General features: G+C 33.2%; 1 pseudogene; it reads right to left on the bottom strand.

Moving 5' to 3' along the window:
* Positions 1–523: 523 nt before the first annotated feature.
* LOC113493976 lies at positions 524–4060 on the bottom strand (annotated as a pseudogene).
* Between the last annotated feature and the right edge of the window lie 3221 nt (positions 4061–7281).

The following is a 7281-nucleotide window of genomic DNA, read 5'->3' on the forward strand; positions in this document are numbered from 1 at the left end:
TTAAAACATAATCCAAGTTTCGCGTGGTGTGAGTACTTGTAGAAACACTTTATCTTAAAGACTCCGAATTCTTTACTGATGGGTACGGCTATTTGAGGAATTAGTAAAATAATGTATGTACTAAGCATCTTTGACGGTGCGACTTAACAATTAATAACCTATTTGAGTTTTTTCTTGTCTATTTTGACTGGAATTTTCTTTTCAATGCAAATTCTTAAGTTGATGGCATCATAATACAAAATGACTAGATCGCTATAAATAGCAATGACTGCTATTAGTAGCTGTGATAATTAATAATGCGCATCTAACACAAACAGATAACGACCTTAGTGGTTATTAAGATGTCGTATTGTATCTTATTGTATACATACTAATTAGTTAATTATGTTTAGACATCGAAGGCCGCTAAATCTAGTTTCAACAAGCAAGACCTACAAATTTAAAGTGATAATGATTTACTACACACCGATAAATGAATCAATTGTAAAGATTAACAAATGACAGATAAGAATAAAACGCATAATAAACTTGATGAAAACAATATATTTGAGTACGAAATAAACATCATAAATAACGAACAAAAGTGTAATAAAATGAGATTCGCATTTACCAACGGTCCTTAACAACTGAATCTATGAATTTCGTCCAACGGATTTCAAATTCATGGACCAATTTATCTTTGCTCGGATGAGTGCTGTAGTAAAGAGAATTCAGTGCTAACTGTTTTAGGAGTCTCAAGTCAGCATGGCGGCTAGATATAGCAACAAATGTGATGTAAAAGTCGTGGGATAAAGGATCTGCCTCCCAGACACCAGGATCATCGCACGATATCACAACAGGCATGTTCTGACTCAAGAACGCAGCTAAAGGATGGTTCCGCACATCCTCGACTAACTTCAAAACAGAATTTGATATAGGATTAACTTCGATAGCAATACCTCTTTTCTTAACTTCCTCCATTAGCACTGGATGTTTGATCAAAGCGAAACCATGACCAATACGCTTAGCTCCAAGGACAACCGCTTCAAATAGATTCTCGTCAGAAGATGTTCCCGACCAGTTTGTTTCACCAGCGTGTAAGAATAAGTCCAGGTCCTTTGCTGCATCGTACAATTCAGCTACCACCTCTCTCAATGGTGCCCCAATATCTTCCTGACCAACTAAATCAAAACCAGCAAAGAAATCAGGCATTCGCTTCTTTATTTCTTTTGCTATTCTTATATATTCATGCAACGTCGGTTTGTCTAAAACTTTTAACGGTGCGTATATTAGTTTTACTCCAAAGAAGTCTGGAAAATCTTTTATAAATTGCTCTGTAATCGTCTTGTAAGATTCGGCTGTAGCTATAGAATCGAATGTGTTCCCTTCCAAATCGTACAAGTCTGGTAATACACTCCTTATTTCAAAGTACATTACATTATCTTCTCTCATGGCAACTAAAGTATCGTAATAATATTTCTCCCAAACCGGTTTGTAAGTGAACAGCGGACCGGTCGATATAAAATAATTCTGAAACCGTCTCCACACTGCATTCACATCTGTATAAACTTCGTTCGGGTTATCAATCACAATAGTAAAATGTTTCCTTAATTCTGCATCGAATTCGGCAACGTTTCGAGATTGGGCTCTCACGTCACTAATTAATTTCCATTCACAACCACAAGTCACATCGGTATTTGGAACTGTTTTTGAAAATAGAAAGCGTATATTATCACCGTCAAAACTGAAGTACAAATTATCCATATAGGTCAACTTTAGTACATAATCTGGGCTTAGTATTCCTGTGTCATGAGCATGTAGAACAGCACCTTTCGGCATATTCTTGATCAGTTTAAATAGCTTCGTGTCTTTCACTATATCTTTGTAGTCAAAGAAATGTTTAGATAAGTTAAAATCCTTGGGATGTACAAGGCCTCTTTCAACCTCATCAATTTTAAGTGCCATTATTAAATCATTTGCTTTCAATTCACTGTCACTAAGTTTCATTGAACTCCCGAGCATTAGTTCCTGCTCTCTTTCGAAGAGAGATTTCCTCTCGTCTAAAACTTTGTCTATCATGTCTTCGGATGTTAGTTTGACGGTGGCTAGGAGCAAGACTAGCGGCCACATCGTCGCTGTCGCCATTATATAGTCTCGGCCGGAAGGTTGGCACTACTGATAAGGCGATTAGGGCTTGGGTGCGGGCAATGACACGGCTTGTGTTGGCAATAACGTTAATTATTATAATAGTTGGAGATAAGGATTAGTAGTTTTGTATTTGTAAGCAGAATCTGGAACAATACAAATGTACAGGTAAACATATTTTTTAAGTTGGGTATTACCCTAAAAGGTACAGTAATATTTAAAGATTTTGTGTGAAACAATCTTGGTTTTTATAAGTTTTATATCCTAATACTTAGAAATAAGTTAACACGAATAGCCGTTGAATTATTTTAGTACTGGTGGAATACCAATGTTTTGTAATAAATGGAAAAATTATGGGCACAAAAAAAGTGCTAGACGCGAATGACATCAATATTTGCTGTATAAATTTTCTAAACTTAGGTCTTCTTAAAAAACCTTAAGATACGAATGTTTTCATACAAATCTTTTTAATCTATACTTATGATAATCCCACCCCATATCCTTAAATAAAAATCCAATACTTTTAGATAAGGCACAACCCTTATATTAAGATGATTTTTTTACGCAAAGTACACAAATAACTATTGGCTTTTATCATAGTACTAGTTAACTGAATTTACGATATCTATCATTGTTTCGAAGAACACAGCAATGTCACCAAGACAATAGAAACACAATCATATTTTAAATAGGTATTTAAAGTGTAAAACCTCTTCAGAGGCCTAAGAGCGTTTTAAACTCTGATACCATGTAGTGCATCAATCGTTTGAAAACGATAAGTAGGTGTACAGAAAATTCAGATCTTTTTGTTGACTGACAAACAGAAATATGTAAATTGAAATAGCAAAAGAAATATCGAATAGCTGAAAGTAACAATGCCTATTGTAACAAGTCAATTATTTAGCTTATCACTATTCAATTAATAATTATTTATCAACATCTAAAAGAATATAAAAGACTGCTATTTGATATAGAGATTTTATCTAACATGTTTCTAAGCGATTCGCAACAATATACATACAGATAATTTTACAATATATTACAAAGATATCACAATCATTTATTACTAATTATTGACCAAGATAGATGCTTGGCATACAGGTGTTATATTATAGACCTAGATATACCAAGAGGGAACCCTAAATCTGCGTCTAGATTCTATGAAATATTTTTTATCTAAATGAACCCACGGGAACATAAAATCGGGTTAAAAACTATCCTATTTGCTAACCTGGTTATAAACTATCTGTGTATCAAGTTTCGTCTTAATCTGCTCAGTGGTTTTTGCGTGAAAGAGGAACAAACATCCATACATACAAACTTTCGCTTTTATAATATTGGTAGGATATTCGGGTCTAATAAGCGTCGTGCGTGATGAATTGGTAGGCATTGCCGCCGCATAGCGGTTTAGGTTTAATCAGGAAGACTGTGACACCACTAAGCACTTCCTCCCCCAAGGAGGTGTATATCCATGAGGATACCCCAGCCTTACAAAAAAAGAAAAGGCCCAGGAAACGTTAGCGCAACGAAAGAGATAGGTTCACGTAAGTAAGGTCAAATAATACGGCTGTCGGTGACTTGAGTCTATGGGAAAGAACTGTGCCAACCAGCAGTCAGACAGTCTGCTGACTCGTATTCTTCCCATAGTCTTATATTTTTCATTATGCTTTCTTTCTTATTCTAATACATCTTGTTTAATTACAGGATGTTATTAACAAAAAGTAGTATAATAAAAAAAGTAGGTAATTAATTGGAACTTTAATAGAACAATAACAAACTACGAACCCAGTAATATCAGAGTTTTTTCGGATGGGAACCGATCCTAAATCACTTTGTATAAAAATTGCATCCTCTCTTGGTTTTTTTTTCTTCTTTTTTACATATCTTTATGATTTTTTACACTTTACAATTTTATCAAAATATCAACATTGTCATTTAACTGATGTCATAATACTTAACGGTTGCCATGGTTACGTTACGTACATACGTTTTGATATCAATTGAGATGATCTCGATGGCGTGCAATAGGGGAGGCCTATGTCCAGCAGTGGGCGAATATGGGCTGATGATGATATCAATGCATGGTAATTTTAAACTCAATTTTATGAGTAATCTGAGGCAGCGGATTTTCTTGAGAATATTTGTTAATAAGCTTTCTTTGCCCATCAATGTATTCTTTAAAAGGCTTTCTTTGCCCATCAATAAGACTGGCGATGACGATGAACTTTTGACCCGAAAAGAAAGTATAAGACAAACCTTTTATAATGTCAAAAGTACACACACTGATACTGATACTTTTAGAAGTAAAAAAATTGTCAATTATTAAGCTTCAACTACATCCGTCACTAGTGCGTATTCAAAAAAAATCGTCAAGAAAGACTAGGGAGTTCCTTACAAATACGCTTAAAAACAAGAAATATTTCGTATAAAAAGCGAAATAAGCTATACTAATATAGAAAGCTGAAGAGTTTGTTTGTTTGTTTGAACGCGCTAATCTCAGGAACCACTGGTCCAAATTGAAAAATTCTTTTTGTGTTGAATAGACCATTCATCGAGGAAGGCTTTAGGCTATAAACCATCACGCTGCGACTAATAGGAGTGAAGATACAATGGAAAATGTGAAAAAAGCAGGGCAGGTATAAATCATAACTTATATCTTCTACCCACGGGGACGAAGTCGCGGGGAACAGCTAGTTAACTAATAAAGTATAAAACAGAGCTCTTCCTCTCTCCTACTATAATGCTGTGCCCTACGGGGTCCATGAGATAGTCTGGCGACACAAGGACAGACAGACACCAGAGCCACAGTAATAGGGTTCCGTTGTTGCCACTTAGGTACCCTTTAACAGTAGAAAAAAACCTATTTCAAGCTTATCATCGTTATTTCGGAAACATTTTAAATGTAACTACGTGATGAATGTGACGAACTTAATATAATTTTATCCAAATCCTCTTTTATCTTTGTACCTACAACAATTCATTAATTAATCAAAGTCTATAATTACTAATTTTATTGATAAAACTATTATTATAAATAATCATTTTCATAGGGCTGTGGCGTGATTGGTTGTCAGAGATGGATGGATTGTTGCAAATTAGATATTACAATGAGAGTTCCGTACAAGTAGGGTCCAAAAAAAAAGATAAACATGCAGAAACATTGTCATATATCAAATTTATAATAATAAAAATCGCTGTATACCTCTATTTTCATTTTCGTTTGTTGTTGAAGCGGCAACAGAAACACATAACAAACTTTAGGCTTAAAATTACAATTTTCGTATACTCTTAAGCATTTTTCTACACAATAATTGTAAATTCAGCAAGGGATGGTATACTCAAAGTCAAAACAATTAACTTCCATTGTTGGCAAAATCCAAATTAATTGTATTGGCAAAATGTTTAAGAAAAATGGAATAATTTCAGATTTTATCCAATTGCCATTCATTCATCGGCCATTGTAGAATAGCAGAATCGTGGCCCTGACGGCAGAGTATTGGCAATAGGCTAGGAATTCAATGTATGTTCATTACTTTATTTGCATTATACGATGTATAAAAAACTTTAAAATGAAGTAAATACCGAAGCAACAGAGTTGGAAGAGAAAAATGGCAGGAAAGCACAGGAAGTAGAAAAGGTAAGTTAAAAATGTTTAAAACTACATTTCTGTCGATTTCCAATCCATTTAGTTACAGATACAGTAAGATAATTATTGTTTACCTGCATAAACTGACAATTATATCAATACTCAATATTTTTATATCCTTCTATTGTATCATAATTTATATTTATTAAATAAACTTCTTCACAATTCTTCTCAATTAATAACTCTGTCCTCAGTTTTGTGTGTGAGATCTCTATAAAAATAGGTGCATCTCGTATTCTGGCATTCAGTTCATCACTCTTTTTGGCTTCTTGAATTCAAAATAGAGTTTTTTAATTATGATTTATAATAATTATTCATTTGATCCTTTATAAGATAGTACTGCATTACCTATAAGGCACTACAAGGCGAATACGACTGTCATAATTGTTTTTTTTTAATTATTCTTATAAAAGAAGTCCACAAATGCATGAGTCTATATTTAAAGAAAATAGGTTTTTATGAACCGTAATTTTTCTTTAAATGTGCTTGTTTACTATGGCAGTACAATTTACAACTATAAAAACGGCTGGAACGATTTTGATAAAATTTGAATGGAGTGATATTTAAAATCGAGAGTATTTAGATTTCCTTAATCTATTAATAATATGTTTTATTTGGATCATTATAATATAGCAAAACAAAACTATACTCTATTCGTTTAGGTATGTATTACTACGAAAATGGTAAACAATCTTGGTGTGTCATTTTATGCAAATAACACTAATAAACGAGTGATATATTTTAGTGGTACGGTTCATTTTGTAATCTTTATGGTTGTTTAAAATTAGTTTTTAGTCGAGTTGTATTTTTAGACTGAGTTTTTACACATCACACACCAAGATGTTTTAAGTATCCTAACAAATAGTCATATAAAATCATTTTTTGTTTTGTTTTCAAACACATTAAAATGTCGCGTTATTTTAAGCCAATTATAATGTTCGCAATAATCTTACTGCAGTGTTATTGCTAGTTTAAATCTTGCAGGAAATAGTAAACTACCAGTTACATACCTACCTTACCAGCAGTACCAGTAATTTTAACTATATGTTTGTTAAAATTAGTAAGAAAATATACTATTTTTTGAATTTCAATAATCACTTTGATTATTGAAAGACTTTTTGTATAGTTCAGAGTGCATAAATAGATCATTTACCAAATAACCAGACTATCATAAGAATTTGTGACAAAATGGTTTGACAAGGGGCTAAATGATCCTTATAGCATCATAGGCCCTTCGTAATGCAAGACTTCGGCTTTATTTAAGAAGACTTATTCAAAGATTTTATGCAACACTTTTTTCCACAAACCTCTTTCCATTTGTAGATGTAAAGCGATTGAAGTTTGTAAACTATGATTATTAAAAACCTCTTTGCCTCTCGTACAGAGAGCCTTATGTACAGAAAAGACATAAAAATAGGAATCAATATCCTTCGGCCTTAGAAAATAGTATTTTAGACTTTAAAGAAAAAAACTTGGCTTTGGCCTTTTGGAATCCAGTAACGAAAATATTG

This window comes from Trichoplusia ni, chromosome 1 (genome assembly GCF_003590095.1).
Source record: "Trichoplusia ni isolate ovarian cell line Hi5 chromosome 1, tn1, whole genome shotgun sequence".
NCBI classification, from domain to species: Eukaryota; Metazoa; Arthropoda; class Insecta; order Lepidoptera; family Noctuidae; genus Trichoplusia; species Trichoplusia ni.